The sequence below is a fragment of the Ambystoma mexicanum genome, chromosome 8 (assembly GCF_040938575.1).
Source record: "Ambystoma mexicanum isolate Mex_15411 chromosome 8, UKY_AmexF1_1, whole genome shotgun sequence".
NCBI classification, from domain to species: domain Eukaryota; kingdom Metazoa; phylum Chordata; class Amphibia; order Caudata; family Ambystomatidae; genus Ambystoma; species Ambystoma mexicanum.
In genome coordinates this window covers 134,194,491-134,212,869 of record NC_090929.1, presented here as the reverse complement: position 1 = coordinate 134,212,869, position 18,379 = coordinate 134,194,491, and positions in this window count along the sequence as shown.

The window sequence follows — 18,379 nt, the reverse complement described above, 5'->3', positions numbered from 1 at the left end:
GTTAAAGTGACGCTATGGTTACAAATAAAACCGAAACCCCCAGAAATTTGCCAGTTATGGTAAGCTAAGCAACCATAACTCGCGCCATCACCATGCACTGCTAAGACTAACACCCAGCACATCAAAGATAACATCACAAATGTCATGATGACATCACTGATGACATCACATATGAAATTAATTTTGATGAAACGTCCCTACAAGGGGTTGTGTTTATAATGTTGGTAACAAGATGTCAGGGGTGATCGGGGGGCCTATCATGAACTACTTAATTGTGACGCTCACCTGATTCCCACGGAGGCGCTGACCCAAACTGGACTGCTACAGTTGCTTCTATGACTATGATGAGGGGTAGAACTCGGAAGATGCTCTGGGCAGGACCTCCGAATATTGACTGTCTGGCTTGTAAGGTGAGTTTTCTGCAGGTGGAAGAAAAAGGGGTAATTACAATCTGGTTGGATAAGTTCTCCCACCAATCTTCTGCTTTTCCCACTTCTTGGTTCTCGACTGGTCTCCACGAACTCTCACCTTTGGTTTAGTAAAGCCGAGCTCTCCATCCTGCTTCTGGTGCAGGAGCGCGTGGAATCCAGTTACGTCACTGGATGATTTCAGTGTTTAGGCTCAGTGTCCTTTTGTGGCTTGTAATAGTCCTTCAGGTGCCGAGGAGCTGTTGGCGACATCACCACTGCTGTGCAAGAAGAGGCTCGTAAGTATAGAAGATCTGAGGCCGCTTCTGAAGGAGCACCCTTTTATAATGTCCTTTTCTGTCTTTCAGGTGCCGAGATGCTGTGGGCGATGCTGCCGCTGTTGCACGTGCGGTGGCACGTAAGTATAACTGAATTGTGGCCGTTTCCAAATGGGCGCCTCTGATAATGTCTTTTCCTTCCTTTCAGGTGCCGAAATGCTGAGGGCGATGCTGCCGCTGCTGCGCGTGAAGAAGCGCGTAAGTATTACTGAATTGTGGCCACTTCAAAATGGGCACCTCTAATGATGTCTTTTCCTTTCTTTCAGATGCCGAAATGCTGAGGGCGATGCTGCCGCTGCTGCGCGTGAAGAAGCACATAAGTATAACTGAGTTGCGAACCCTTCGGCTCGGACACCACTAACAATGTCTTTTGTCTTCCAGGTGCTGGGATGCTGCCGAAGCGAAGGCCGCGGTGAACTCCGGTGTGATCACGGATGGATAAGGTAAGCGAGCGCAGCTGCGAGCGTGTTGCCCGTTTTCTAACCTTATGTATTTATTTGCAGGTTGTCGGAGACTGGACTCTTGTGGCTGAATTCTGGTGAGTAGATGTTCCTGTGCCTTTTCTTCATCCACAGGTTGCTGCTCGAGAAGCTGAGGGTGTGTCTGGACCTGGAATGCAGGAGCCGACTCGGTGAGCGTCCTGCTGCTGTTGCAGAATAACGCGAAGCACGTGAATTCTATCGGGCGTGGTTTAAATAGTGGAGAAGTGCTTTGGTGCGTATCCTTCCTCCAGCCTCACCCAGGTAAGAAAAGAGTTCCAGTGTCAGAGGATTAGCATCAGCCCCACCCAGGTAAGAAAAGAGTTCCTGTAACAGAGGATTGGTCCCTCCCAGCCAGTGGCTGGGACTTCACCCAGCTTGGATTGTTCTAGGTGAGTATGCAGCATGGTCTGCCACAGGTAAGTCCACCCAATCACTACTGCACACTTTAAGAATATGAGCCCGGCGCCCATGGCGCCGGGACTGTGGTTCCTTATGAGCCTGGCGCCAGAGGCGCCAGGACATGGTCCAAAGGGCCCCTGTAGGGGCCTGCTGGAACCGGGGGTGTGGATGATGAGCCTGCTTCCGGGGACGCTGGGCCAGTCTTGGCTCCTCGGGAGTAGCGCTCATGACATTAATGTACTAAAGAATGTACACATCTAAACAAAACATATTGGAGTGTTGTTCTTAATACAGGAACTTAATTATACATACACATAGGCAATGGCAGCAGCATGCACCATAGAAGTACAATATTTTTTATCTGGTACATTTGGATAGTAAAATAATGAATGCTACCTTATCCCAGTTTTGAGTAATGTTAAACATGGAATAAATAGTTAATACTTCAAGACTTACTACATACTTGTTTTAGTACAAACAATACATACGTAGACCGACAGTGCATACAAATCAGAGGCACATACTAGGAAACTAAAGTAAGGAAGAAAGAAACAACAACACCAGAAAATGTCAATAACATTAAAGTTCATCATCATGTATACAAGTGAATTGTGTGTTCATTGTGTGCATTGAAGTTCACACAGTAACTTCGTTGCTGTATTAACCTCCTTCCCAAGCCAGATGTTGAACTTTTCCCACTATGGTGAGATGTTGGACGTCAACAGACAGGTTAACGAGCACCTAAACCAGGATGTCTGTGAAGGAAGTCTTGTAGGAGGGCTAACTGTATATATGAAGGACATTTAGTGGATGTGTGTGAGATTGAGCAGATTAGAGTGAGTCATTTACAGTTTAGGATGTTATTGAAGATTCCAAATGAAATCTGTGTGAGCAAGTGCAATTCGTCCTCCTCTTCTTTTGGCAAATTTGATTTTATATCCAGTAGGAATTGCTTGTTGTATATCTGCAGAATAATCTCTGAAAGCCAGGTTTCTGTGATGAAGAGTAGATCTACTTTGTCTTTAAAAAGATCATAAATATCAGAGGCATGTTTGGCAATCGATCAGCCATTGATGAGGATGCACCTAGAGCCAACCGTTCCTTTATTGGTCCTTTGAGTAGGAGGAAGATGGTTGTCTGTTTCCTTGTTTATGTCAAGATTGATTGTAGTCTCTTGGTTATAATCTTCATCCTCAGAAAATGTGAGGACGTTATTTGTTGTGCCCAGTTTCTTCAGCATCAGATGTTGTTTTGTGATGTAAGGTGTTGACGAAATTTGAACAGTGGGATGCTTCTGGGGGTTGGTCTGGTTGAAAGTGTAAATAAGGCCATTGACGAGGTTGTTTGAATGTTGGTGTACATTTTATTGTTGTCTCTCTTGGTTCTCTCTGCAATGAGTCACTCGCAGGATGTGTGGATAGATTGTTTGATTTTCGATTCCGGGTGTAGCTTGATGCAGTATCCTGAGATCAAGGCTGTCAAGAGTCTTTTGGTGGATAGAATGGGTTTACTGTCAATGTCTTCCATTGTTCGTTGTGTAGGCGCTGTAAAAGCATACTCCCTTTGTAAGTGCTCTGGGTAGTAGGAATATCCACACTCCCTCCCAAATCATGGTAGCCGAATCGACCCACCCACCGGCTTCCGGCCAGGCCACGGAACAGAATTAGCACTACTTGATCTAAAAATTCAGATTGATCAAATCCGAGATGAAGGTAAACCCGTCCTGCTGCTAACCCTTGATCTATCAGTAGCTTTTGACCCAGTGGATCACAAAATCCTGGGTCGAGTCACCATTTATCTATGTCTGCCAATTTTTCCTCCGAGGTCACTACTTGGATCGCTTCTTTGAGAGTATTCTCAGAAAACACAAGTGTCCCCCCCGTACCTATCACCTGCGGGGTGTATCTCCAACACTGTAGAACATCTTTACGATCCCACTATTCACACTCCTGGACTCTATCAGCATATCAGATACAAACTATGCCGATGACACCCAAATTCTCATCCCCTTCTCCGGCATCTACCACAAAGACTCTTCCACCTTAAACTCTGTCTACTCGACCATCCAAGCCTGGATGGCCACACACCGTCTTTACCTGAACAACGAGAAGATAGAGATTCTTTTGATGGGCCCTCTAACCATGATAAAAAAATTTGACCCACAATACTCCTCATTTAAGATTGACGGGACACCAATCCCGGTCTCCCCCTTTGCGAAAATGCTTGCCGTATACCCGGATGCTACTCTATCTCTCACTCGGAATGTCAACACCATTGCATCCTCCGCTGCCTACACGAGCAAGCTAATTAACACATCCAGACCCTGCCTCTCCCCGGACAGCTGTCTTACAGTACGTTCCAAGCTTGACTATTGTAATGTCCTCTTTGCAGGTACCACAGACTACAACATTCGAAAGATGGAAATCATTTAAAATAATGCAATGAGAGCAGCCCTAAACATCTCCAAAGTTGAAAGCAGCTCGTAAAAAATCACACTGGCTCCCTATTCGTGAACGGATCCTCTTTAAATCAATGTCTATCATGCATAGATGCCTGTCCAGGGATGCACCACCCTACCTAGCACAGCAAATCTTAAGAACCTCCTCGTCAAGACCTACCAGAGCAGCTTACGCTCACCACATAGTCCCGCCCAAATTTGAACGGGCAAAGCTGGGGACTCCGGCTTCCTGACCTTCACAGCCAAACATTGGAACCTTCTCCCCATACCCTGCGTGCTGAGCACTCTTACTGGATTTTCTGAAAAGCGCAAAAAACATTGCTGTTCTTGTAAATCTGATCATTTCTATGAAACTATTAATCATGGACAGCGGCATTTGTTGGGAAAAAAATGTATGTACTCTTGACTGAATAACTGGCTCACATGGACTTGTGTAAAATGTGTACATTGCTGATTTTGAGTAACAGGTCATGTAATCCAGCGCCTTGATGGCTCTGAGCTTAGCGTGCTATACAAATGTAAATATAAATAAATAATGCAGTGTAGATGACAACATTGCTCATCACAACATGATTTATAGCACATCCCTTAGCTGCAGACATGGAACATCATAGTTCGTCAAACATGTACCTCCAGTAGAAACAAATGGCTGTCAATGAAGTCTGTAAAGCCTGTTTCTTCACAGGCTTAATATGAAGCTGGGACATTGCTTTCCTAATGAAAAAAGCTTTGAAGTTATCAGCAAGGAACCATATTGTGAGAGCCACAACCAGCCAGCATCCCCTGAGACTGTTGGCGACCTGCCATGGCTGCAAGACAGTATGTGGGGTTGCTGCCAAAGTGGTGTGCAAGTCAGTGTACCAATGGCCACTGAAGTGGCATGTGTATTACCCTGGTGAGGCCACCGGAGCAGTGTGTGAGTGAGTGTAACAGTGGCCACCAAAGTGCCGTTCAATTGGGCTGCTGTTGCCACAGGAGCAAGATGTAAGTAAGTGCCCCCCTTATCGTCACCATCGAGCAGGCGTGTGAGGGCGTGATATAGCTGCCAAAGCAGCGTTTCAGGAAAGTTTGCTTGCCGGAGCTAGTGCGTGTCCTGCAGAACCCTGCCTTGCAGCGTGCTTCAATTACCAGCAATTGGCACGGGCGAAGGAGGGGCTTAAATGGAATTCCCGACACACCCCCTCCCAGCCGCCGGGAACTCTGGGTAGTGTAGCCCTTGGCCCTAAATACCCACAACATCAGGGCTTGTTAGCCTTTGGAAAGTGGGCCAGGCCACAGCATACAGCCCCCCAGCCCCACCCACCTCAGAATCCTGACAGTACCCCCTTCCCACGGGCCTTCTTCAAAGCCGGACTTTTGCAGATATTTTCGATGGAAGCAAACACAAGACGGGGCACATGAACAAACTGCTTGTCCATAACTCTTCCACTCCACAAAATACTATGGGTGTGTGTAAAACCGGAATGCGCCGGAACGGGCCGGAACGGTACCCTAACATATAAAATGGCAGCAAGACTCACCTGAAAATGATGCAAACACTCATGAAGATCATTTTGAAATGAGAAAGGTGCACCAATATGCTGTCATTAACCCATTACTGCCCAAAATCTACATTTTCACACAAAAAAGTTCCCAGAACGGGCCGGAACGGTACCCTGACATATAAAAAGGCATCAAAACTCACCTGAAAATGATGCAAACACACATGAAGAACATGTTGAAATGAGAAAGCTCCACCAATATGCTGTCATTTACCCATTACTGCCCACAATCTACATTTTCACACGAAAAAGTACCCGGAACGGGCCGGAACGGTACCCTAACATATAAAATGGCAGCAAAACTCAGCTGAATATGATGCAAACACACATGAAGAACATTTTGAAATGAGAAAGCTCCACCAATATGCTGTCATTAACCCATTACTGCCCAAAATCTACATTTTATCACAAAAAAGTACCCGGAACGGGCTGGAACGCTACCCTAATATATAAAACAGCAGCAAAACTCACCTGAAAATGATGCAATCACACATGAAGAACATTTTGAAATGAGAAAAATGCACAAATATGCTGTCATTAACCCATTACTGCCCAAAATCTACATTTTATCACGAAAAAGTACTCGGAACGGGCCGGAATGCTACCCTAATATATAAAACGGCAGCAAAACTCACCTGAAAATGATGCAAACACACATGAAGAACATTTTGAAATGAGAAAGGTGCACCAATATGCTGTCATTAACCCATTACGGCCCAAAATCTACATTTTCACACGAAAAAGTACCCAGAACGGTCCGGAACGGTATCCTAACATATAAAAAGGCATCAAAACTCACCTGAAAAGGATGCAAACAAACATGAAGAACATGTTGAAATGAGAAAGCTCCACCAATATGCTGTCATTAACGCATTACTGACCAAAATCTACATTTTATCACGAAAAAGTACCCGGATCGGGCAGGAACGGTACCCTAACATATAAAATGGCAGAAAATATCACCTGAAAATGATGCAAACACAAATGAAGAACATTTTGAAATGAGAAAGGTGCACAAATATGCTGTCATTAACCCATTACTGCCCAAAATGTACATTTTATCAAGAAACAGAACCTGGAACGGGCCGGAACGGTACCCTAACATATAAAATGGCAGCAAAAATCACCTGAAAATGATGCAAACACAAATGAAGAACATTTTGAAATGAGAAAGGTGCACAAATATGCTGTCATTAACCCATTACTACCCAAAATCTACATTTTATCACGTAAAAGTACCCGGAACGGGCCGGAACGCTATCCTAATACATAAAACGGCAATGAAACTCACCTGAAAATCATGCAAACACACATGAAGAACATTTTGAAATGAGAAAGGTGCACCAATATGCTGTCATTAACCCATTACTGCCCAAAATCTACATTTTATCACGAAAAAGTACCCAGAACGAGCCGGAACGGTACCCTAACATATAAAATGGCAGCAAAAATCACCTGAACATGATGCAAACACACATGAAGAACATTTTGAAATGAGAAAGGTGCACCAATATGCTGTCATTAACCCATTACTGCCCAAAATCTACATTTTATCACGAAAAAGTACCCAGAACGGGCCGGAACGGTACCCTAAAATATAAAATGGCAGCAAAACTCACCTGAAAATGATGCAAACAAACATGAAGAACATTTTAAAATGAGAAAGGTGCACCAATATGCTGTTATTAACCCATTACTACCCAAAATCTACATTTTATCACGAAAAAGTACACAGAACAGGCCGGAACCCTACCCTAATATATAAAACGGCAGCGAAACTCACCTGAAAATGATGCAAACACACATGAAGAATATTTTGAAATGAGAAAGGTGCACCAATATGCTGTCATTAACCCATTACTGCCCAAAATCTACATTTTATCACGAAAAAGTACCCGGAACGGGCCGGAACGCTACCCTAATATATAAAGCGGCAACGAAACTCGCCTGAAAATCATGCAAACACACATGAAGAACATTTTGAAATGAGAAAGGTGCACCAATGTGCTGTCATTAACCCATTACTACCCAAAATCTACATTTTATCACGAAAAAGTACACAGAACAGGCCGGAACCCTACCCTAATATATAAAACGGCAGCGAAACTCACCTGAAAATCATGCAAACACACATGAAGAACATATTGAAATGAGAAAGGTGCACCAATGTGCTGTCATTAACCTATTACTACCCAAAATCTACATTTTATCACGAAAAAGTACACAGAACAGGCCGGAACCCTACCCTAATATATAAAACGGCAGCGAAACTCACCTGAAAATGATGCAAACACAAATGAAGAACATTTTGAAATGAGAAAAGTGCACAAATATGCTGTCATTAACCCATTACTGCCCAAAATCTACTTTTTCACACGAAAAAGTACCCAGAACGGGCCGGAACGGTACCCTAACATATAAAAAGGCATCAAAACTCACCTGAAAAGGATGCAAACACACATGAAGAACATGTTGAAATGAGAAAGCTCCACCAATATGCTGTCATTAACGCATTACTGACAAAAATCTACATTTTATCACGAAAAAGTACCCGGAACGGGCAGGAACGGTACCCTAACATATAAAATGGCAGCAAAAATCACCTGAAAATGATGCAAACACAAATGAAGAACATTTTGAAATGAGAAAGGTGCACAAATATGCTGTCATTAACCCATTACTGCCCAAAATCTACATTTTATCAAGAAACAGAACCTGGAACGGGCCGGAACGGTACCCTAACATATAAAATGGCAGCAAAAATCACCTGAAAATGATGCAAACACAAATGAAGAACATTTTGAAATGAGAAAGGTGCACAAATATGCTGTCATTAACCCATTACTACCCAAAATCTACATTTTATCACGTAAAAGTACCCGGAACGGGCCGGAACGCTATCCTAATATATAAAACGGCAATGAAACTCACCTGAAAATCATGCAAACACACATGAAGAACATTTTGAAATGAGAAAGGTGCACCAATATGCTGTCATTAACCCATTACTGCCCAAAATCTACATTTTATCACGAAAAAGTACCCAGAACGGGCCGGAACGGTACCCTAACATATAAAACGGCAGCAAAAATCACCTGAACATGATGCAAACACACATGAAGAACATTTTGAAATGAGAAAGGTGCACCAATATGCTGTCATTAACCCATTACTGCCCAAAATCTACTTTTTCACACGAAAAAGTACCCGGAACGGGCCGGAACGGTACCCTAAAATAAAAAATGGCAGCAAAAATCACCTGAAAATGATGCAAACAAACATGAAGAACATTTTGAAATGAGAAAGGTGCACCAATATGCTGTTATTAACCCATTACTACCCAAAATCTACATTTTATCACGAAAAAGTACACAGAACAGACCGGAACCCTACCCTAATATATAAAACGGCAGCGAAACTCGCCTGAAAATCATGCAAACACACATAAAGAACATTTTGAAATGAGAAAGGTGCACAAATATGCTGTCATTAACCCATTACTGACCAAAATCTACATTTTATCACAAAAAAGTACACGGAACGGGCCGGAACGGTACCCTAACATATAAAATGGCAGCAAAAATCGCCTGAAAATGATGCAAACACAAATGAAGAACATTTTTAAATGAGAAAGGTGCACAAATATGCTGTCATTAACCCATTACTGCCCAAAATCTACTTTCTATCATGAAAAAGTACCTGGAACGGGCCGGAACGGTACCCTAACATATAAAATGGCAGCAAAACTCAGCTGAAAATGATGCAAACACACATGAAGAACATTTTGAAATGAGAAAGCTCCACCAATATGCTGTCATTAACCCATTACTGCCCAAAATCTACATTTTATCACGAAAAAGTACCCGGAACGGGCCGGAACGCTACCCTAATATATAAAACATCAGCGAAACTCGCCTGAAAATCATGCAAACACACATGAAGAACATTTTGAAATGAGAAAGGTGCACCAATATGCTGTCATTAACCTATTACTGCCCAAAATCTACATTTTATCACGAAAAAGTACTCGGAACGGGCCGGAATGCTACCCTAATATATAAATTGGCAGCGAAACTCACCTGAAAATGATGCAAACACACATGAAGAACATTTTGAAATGAGAAAGGTGCACCAATATGCTGTCATTAACCCATTACTGCCCAAAATCTACATTTTCACACGAAAAAGAACCCTGGAACGGGCCGGAACGCTATCCTAACATATAAAAAGGCATCAAACCTCACCTGAAAAGGATGCAAACACACATGAAGAACATTTTAAAATGAGAAAGGTGCACAAATATGCTGTCATTAACCCATTACTGCCCAAAATCTACATTTTATCATGAAAAAGAACCCTGGAACGGGCCGGAACGCTACCCTAAAATATAAAAAGACAGCGAAACTCGCCTGAAAAGGATGCAAATACACATGAATAACATGTTGAAATGAGAAAGCTCCACCAATATGCTGTCATTAACCCATTACTGCCCAAAATGTACATTTTATCACAAAAAAAGTACCCAGAACGGGCCGGAACGGTACCCTAACATATAAAATGGCAGCAAAAATCACCTGAAAATGATGCAAAGACAAATGAAGAACATTTTGAAATGAGAAAGGTGCACAAATTTGCTGTCAATAACCCATTACTGCCCAAAATCTGCATTTTATCACGAAAAAGTACCCGGAACGGGCCGGAACGCTACCCTAATATATAAAACGGCAATGAAACGCGCCTGAAAATCATGCAAACACACATGAAGAACATTTTGAAATGAGAAAGATGCACCAATATGCTGTCATTAACCCATTACTGCCCAAAATCTACATTTTATCACGAAAAAGTACTCAAAACGGGCCGGAACGGTACCCTAACATATAAAATGGCAGCAAAAATCACCTGAACATGATGCAAACGCACATGAAGAACATTTTGAAATGAGAAAGGTGCACCAATATGCTGTCATTAACCCATTACTGCCCAAAATCTACTTTTTCACAGGAAAAAGTACCCGGAACGGGCTGGAACGGTACCCTTAAATATAAAATGGCAGCAAAACTCACCTAAAAATGATGCAAACAAACATGAAGAACATTTTGAAATGAGAAAGGTGCACCAATATGCTGTCATTAACCCATTACTGCCCAAAATCTACATTTTATCACGTAAAAGTACCCGGAACGGGCCGGAACGCTACCCTAATATTTAAAACGGCAACAAAACTCACCTGAAAATCATGCAAACACACATGAAGAACATTTTGAAATGAGAAAGGTGCACCAATGTGCTGTCATTAACCCATTACTGCCCAAAATCTACATTTTATCACGAAAAAGTACCCGTAACGGGCCGGAACGGTACCCTAACATATAATATGGCAGCAAAAATCACCTGAAAATGATGCAAACACACATGAAGAACATTTTGAAATGAGAAAGGTGCACCAATATGCTGTCATTAACCCATTACTGCCCAAAATCTACTTTTTCACACGAAAAAGTACCCGGAACGGGCCGGTACGGTACCCTAAAATATAAAATGGCAGCAAAACTCACCTGAAAATGATGAAAACACACATGAAGAACATTTTGAAATGAGAAAGCTCCACCAATATGCTGTCATTAACCCATTACTGCCCAAAATCTACATTTTATCACTAAAAAGTACCCGGAACGGGCCGGAACGCTACCCTAATATATAAAACAGCAGCGAAACTCGCCTGAAAATCATGCAAACACACATGAAGAACATTTTGAAATGAGAAAGGTGCACCAATATGCTGTGATTAACCCATTACTGCACAAAATCTACATTTTATCACTAAAAAGTACCCGGAACGGGCCAGAACGCTACCCTAATGTATAAAACAGCAGCGAAACTCGCCTGAAAATCATGCAAACACACATGAAGAACATTTTGAAATGAGAAAGGTGCACCAATATGCTGTCATTAACCCATTACTGCCCAAAATCTACATTTTATCACGAAAAAGTACCCGGAACAGGCCGGAACGCTAACCTAATATATAAAACGGCAGAGAAACTCACCTGAAAATGATGCAAACACACATGAAGATCATTTTGAAATGAGAAATGTGCACCAAAATGCTGTCCTTAACCCATTACTGCCCAAAATCTACATTTTATCACGAAAAAGTACCCGGAACGGGCCGGAACGGTACCCTAACATATAAAATGGCAGCAAAAATCACCTGAAAATGATGCAAACACACATGAAGAATATGTTGAAATGAGAAAGCTCCACCAATATGCTGTCATTAACCCATTATTGCCCAAAATCTACATTTTTCCACAAAAAAGTACCCGGAACCGGCCGGAACGCTACCCTAATATATAAAACGGCAGCGAAACTCACCTGAAAATGATACAAACACACATGAAGAACATGTTGAAATGAGAAAGGCTAAACGATGCCTGTCATTAACTCACGTCATTACTCACGAACATGGTCTATAGTGATGTCTCTGCCAGTACCTGAATATATGGAGTAGGACTTGTCAGTTAAAGGTATGAGGGTATGCTGTATGGTAGAAGAGCACAGTCTTATCACAGAAGTGCCTGCGCATATGGTGGAAGAAGCTGGGCATTTGATGCCAACACTGGCAAATGATGTTAATGTTATGAGATCTTGTACCGCACACTGTTGCCATTGCTGTGGTCTCTTGGCACACTGGCCGATCTGCAATGTAAGGAGTGTTGGGGCGGGGATTGTTAGTGGGATTGAGAGAGAAAAGAGCAAGAGTGTTTTGAGGTACTGTTGACAGCTTCAGTTCGGAGAAACCGGTCACTGGGCATTGGTGCTTTTTCAGTTGGTAGCCGGCATGTGGTGTTGAGGTATGATTGTGCATGGTTTGATTTTATGCTGGGTTGGGTGTTGTGAAATGCATCTGGGTTGCGGTGCGGTAGAGGTATGGTTGTGTCCAGTTCAGAGTTTGCAGTTGAGTATGTTGAATTCGATTGTTTTTAGTACCGTTAGTTAGAAGAAACACATGACTAACTTACACATTTAGGCTAAATGCAAAACACGGAATGCAGGTAGATTTATGATTTTAGGTAAAAAGAGTGGTGGTGTTTTACTGGAGTACAGCAATGGCTGTACTCCCCGCCCACACCACTCTTACCTTGTCAGTCACTGTAGGTTGTCTACGTCTGGCGTCCATGGGCTAACAGGGGCAAACAGAGAGTGGAGCTGCTCTGGAGGGCGCTTCCCTTTGCCTCTCGTCCTTAGCAGATGGCTGTTCAGGCAAGGCTGCCCTGGAGCTCACACCATCCACCTCTCTCCCCAATGACTTAATCTCATTTTCTTTTGAGTACATTTGTATTCAGCTCCTTGCTCCACCTCGTCTTGCCTAATTCTCATCTATTGGCCTCCTTGAGTCTTCAATCTCTCTTTTCCAATGACTTGGACCTCTTAATCAAATCTATTCCACTGAACTCCTGGCAATTCAACCTGCCGAACATGACTACGGCCACTGTCTTCATCTTGACTCCTCACACTCTGACAATTTTCTGGTCCCCCTCCCACAATCGGTCAACCCAATTTTTCTGAAACTCACTGGACTAAATAACTCTGCAACTAAATAAAGTCAGGCCCTTTCTTTAGGTGCTCTTTCCATCTGTTACCAACTCTAGTGAGAAGGCCTTCCCAGATTTTAACCTAGCACTACTGCTCTCGTTGAATACCATTATCCCTCTTGCCCGTGTCCTGAACCTTGGATTTCCCCAACCATGCAGCATCTCAGAACCTGTTGTGAGGGGTAAAAAATGTGAGGCGGACAACTTTGTAAAGAGTTTTCAACTTTAGCCATTTTATTAAATAAAAAGGTAGGATAAACGTCACTGTATCCCCACCCTGACAAGGATTTTCCTGCCTAGAATAAACTAAAGAAAATACTATTACAAAAGGATATCTGTCCCTCACACTTGTATACTCATTAAATCAATAAGGAAATGTATGGCAGTTTAATCCAACAATTATATATAACATAAAACCACATTCACAATATGGCCACTCCCTCTTCTCATAACCTGGGTTAATTCCCCTTCCCCAGGTTTGAGCAAGGTTTTGCTCCACAGTTCAAAAGAAATCAGGAAATTCTGTTTTGCCTCAAAGTTCCATCACAGTTCTTGCGGTTTCATAACTTGATAATAAAAAGTTCAGTTGTATCAACAATGTACCAAAAGAAGTGATATGTTCCAACTACTCCTGGAGTAAGAACAGGTTCTACATTCGTCTCCTTCAAGTAACCAAAAACTGTCTTTGTCAGGATGATGTGCCATTGTGTTGGGAGGATAGCTCCGGGGCAAAGTGCTCGCCATGGTAGCAAGACGACGCGGAGCAACACAGGTTCGATACCCGGGTCCGCGCTTAGAAACCTCTGGGTATTAAGCATGTTATAAATAACCAATTACAATTATTGTGGGTGCCTTTATTCTTAAGGTCAATGAGGTGGAGAACTTTAAGATTCAAAGCTTTCGGTCCTCTATGAAAGAACTCTCCCCCCCAGCAGGTTCATGAACAGACCCATTCCTTAGGTAACACCTTGGACCTGATTTTCTCAGCAGATTCTAGGATCACTCTTTTTGCGGCCTTTCAAATCCCGTGGTCTGATCATTTCTTTGTCTCCTTCACCTGGGGAATTAAGGGCCCACCATTTGCTCCACCAGCCAAATTGGTACAGCTGCGTGGATGGCGCTCAGTATTTAAAACTGATATGACCTCTTTTATACTTGCCCGACTTTCAGGGCTGTCCCCTGTAGCATGAATTCTTTAACTAGTACTCTGACCGCAGTTGCAGACAGCCTTGCTCTGCTCAAGACATCTAGGCTATCTTCACGCCCCTCTCAGCAGTGGTTCATGGACGAGCTGCGTGCCCTTCGCCTACAATGCAGACAGATGGAGCGAAAGTGGAGGCGCTCTTATACACCCAGGGACAAGCTTGCCTTCTCTCTGGTCACCTCCCAGTATCACCTTGACATTTCATGTGCCAAACATGTCTATGTTGCATCTATTATTGAAACTTCTGTGAATCACCCCAGGGAGTTGTTCAAAGTGGTTCGTAATCTCTCTACTAGCTTACCGGTTCCTCTTCTCAGGCCCTTTGTGATTCCTTATCCACATGTTTTATGGATGAAATTATTTCTATTCAATCAAATATTGCTGTTGCTCACCTTCCTTCTGAGACTGATATTTATATGATATGATATTTTATTTGTATTGTGCCCATATACAAGTGTTTCGGAGCGCAACTAGGCAAGAGAGGGGAATCAAGGGAGGACAAAACAAGAATCTTACTAGGCCCAGTGACATTGAGAACGTGCAAGTGCAGGGGAGAGGCAAGGGGGAAATGCGAGGGGCAGGGGAGGAGTGGATAGTGCTGAACACGTGATTGAACAATCACAGGTAGTGCGGCCAGCAGGTGGTAAGTGCAAAAATAAGGTGTAGACAATGGTGAATGATAAGTGCTGGAAGGGGACTGTAGGGTAGCAGATACAGACCCAAGTGCAAGGGTTTCCAGGAAGCAGTGCGGGTGTGCGGCATGGAGGGCAGGTGTCTGGGGCCGATATCAGAGGGTAACCAGGTGTCCAGTGCCATAGCAGACAGTTTAGCAGGGGAGAGGAAGAGCGAAGGCAGAAGCAAAGAGGAAGGTCTTGAGGTGTTTCCAGAACCGAAGATGGTTCTCCTCAAGTTTCAGAGAGGCAGGGAGGCTGTTCCAGATGGATGCCCCAGCAGAGGATAGGGATCTACCCCCAATTCGTTGCTTGGAGAAGCAACAGACCCTGAGGGGAATGGAGGTGAAGGAGTGAAGAGCTCAAGTAGGAAGGTATTTACGAAGGGAGAGTTCAAAGTATTGTGGAACCAGGCCCCAGAAAGCCTTGTGGATAATGCAAAGTGTCTTGAATTTAATCCTTGCAGACACTGGGAGCCAATGAAGAGATTTCAGGGCTGGAGAGATACGATCGCAGGGCTTGAGGCCAAGGACAAGTCTCGCAGTCCTGTTCTGGATGAGCTGCAGAGGACGGCGAGTGGTTGCAGGCAGATTTAGAAAGAGGCTGTTGCATGAGTCCAGCCTAGAGAGAACCAGAGCTCTGGATACAATGAGCTTCTGGGGGAAGGACAGGCAAGGAAGTATACCTCTGAGGAGGTGCAGTTGGTAGTTAGACTTTTTTGAGACGTCAGAGATGTGTGGAGAAAAGGAAGGCATGGAGTCGAAGATGACCCAGGGGTTCTTAGCCTCACAAGTGGGAGCAGGGAGAGGGCCAAGGGAGGCCGACCAGAGAGTGACAGGAAAGGAAGGTGCAGGTGGGCCGATGAGGAGGATCTCTGTCTTACTGGCATTAAGACAGAGGTAGTTGGTGGCGCACCACACCTGGATTGCAGACACACAGTCAGAGATGAGAGACAGAGAAGAGGTGGCAGAGGGGAGCCTGAAAACAAGTTGGGTATCATCCCCATAGCTCTGAAGGTTTGAGTAGAGAGCAGCAATGCAGTGGGCGAGCGGTGCCAGGTATTGGTTGAAAAGCCAAGGAGAGAGGTTAGACCCCTGGGGAACACCACAGGTACAAAGTGAGATAGAGGAAAGGAAGGACCCAAGTTGGACCTAGGAGGGTCGGTTGGAGAGAAAGGGGGTCAGCCAAGCCAGGGCCTGATAAGTGATACCAAGTTTATCACTGAGACGATTGAGCAGGGTGACATGGTTGACCGTGTCAAAGGCAGAAGAAAGATTTAGTAGGATGAGGACAGATGTGATATTAGAATGAAGGTTGGAGAGCAAGTCTTCACGGATGTTCAGGAGAGCACTTTCCGTGCTTCTGGCACCTCTGAAGCCAGACTGATGGTCATGGAGACAACCAACAGAATCAGAGTGAAGATTAAGCTGGGAGATGTCCAGCTTTTCCAGGAGTTTGCCCAGGAATGGAGTGATAGAGATCGGGTGATAGTTACCCGGGCAAGAGGGATCGGCTGTGAGTTTCTTGAGAAGAGGGTGCACAAGAGAGTGCTTCAGAGGGGAGGTGAAGGCTCCAGAGGTGAAGGAGTAGTCGCAGAAGTCGACCAGAGCAGAAGCAAGGGTGTTGATGTGGTCCTTGATGGTTTTGGATGAACAGGAAATAACCTGTTTTGATGATACTTTCATAGATTTGACTTTCTGGAAATCTCGTCAAGGGAGAACAGAGGAAAAAGTGAGAAAGGGGGAGGAGAGGCAGCTTCAGGGGGGCCAAAGGTAACGGAGAGAGAAGCGGGAAGAGGAGGAGAGGAGGAGAGGACAAGAGGATGGAAAGGATGTCCTGTTTTTTTTTTAGATGAAATGAAAGGCCAGGGCCATGCAGATGACCTGGGAGGCGACAGGAGAGGTAGAGACTGTAGCAGGGTTGGTCAGCTCCTTGCAGATTTTAAAGAGTACGGCCACGTTGTTAGATGCCACAAAGATGCAGGCTTGGATATGGGCTCCCTTCTTAATGCGGACAAGGAGGTGGTATTGCCTTTGAAGCAGGCGCAGGCCAGTTTTTCAGAGGATGCACAAGAAGCCCGCCATTTCCTCTCAGCCACCCTACACTTGCGTTTAAGGGTAACTAGGTCAGAGTCATACCAAGAGTTGCACTTGGCTTTGGGCTTCAAGCGGATCTTCATGACAGGGGCAAGAACATCAAGAGTATCAGAGATAGAAGAGTCGAGCATGGAAAGGGCTGTGTCAGGATGTGAGTCAGCCAGAGGAGGAGGGGGGAAGTGGAAATGAAAGTCTCAACTGGCACACGCTTCATGGGTCGGATGACCGAGAAGGTACTTGGCAGTGTTGGAGTTGGCTTGACCTAATGGGTAGAGAGGAAGAGATGGGAGGAAAGGAGAGAGTGATCACTCCAGGAGAGAGGAGTGGTCAGAGGGATAGAGAGGGGGGCGCCTGAATAGATAAGAGCATCCAGAGTGTGCTCAACAGAGTGAGATGGGCCAGAGGGGAGAATAGAAAGATAGAGAGAGTCGCAGAGGTCACAAAAGAGTCCAGAGGAGGGACATTAAGCATCCAGATGGATGTTGAATTCTCGAAGAAGGAGGAGTGGAGTGGTTGAGGCCAGGAGGGAGGAGGTGAGGTCTGCCCACTCAGAGAGGAAGGAGGTGATTTGACCAGGTGGCTGATAGATAGTAGCCATGGTAAGAGAGTGGCCAGGAGAGAGAGAAAGCCTCAGACAAGGCATTTGAGTAGGCCTGCATAGGAATGTCAGAGGCAGGAATCCACGCCGGGAAGATCAAGGCTACCCCCCCTCCAGAATGGTTGGATCTGGGCGTGGAGAGGATCTTACAGCCATCGGGGAGGAGAGTGTCAAAGCTTGTGACCAAGCTGGCCGTGAACCATGTCTCAGGTCAAGTTCTTCCAGGAGGCGGCAGATGCCAGAGGAGTGTTTGACAGCTGAGCGAGAGTTTAGAGTGGCAATATGGAGAAGGTTGCCATCCATGAATGAATTCCGGGGAGGGGTACAAATCAGAGATACGCCCTGGGGAGGTGTAGAAGGAGCCCGAGGGGGGCAGAAGAGGAAGGAGGAGAGGGCAAGGTAGCCAAGGAGGACACAGAGGGAGGGGGGCAAGGAAGCCCATGAAGGGACGGGATAGCAGGAGAAGAAAGGAAATTGAAGAGGCATGGGAAGCATCTATCAAAGAGGAGCAGGTTGGCCTGAGGGACTTGGACCATGACGGTGCCATTAAAGTAGACATGAATGATTACCTTAGAGGAGTGGAAGGG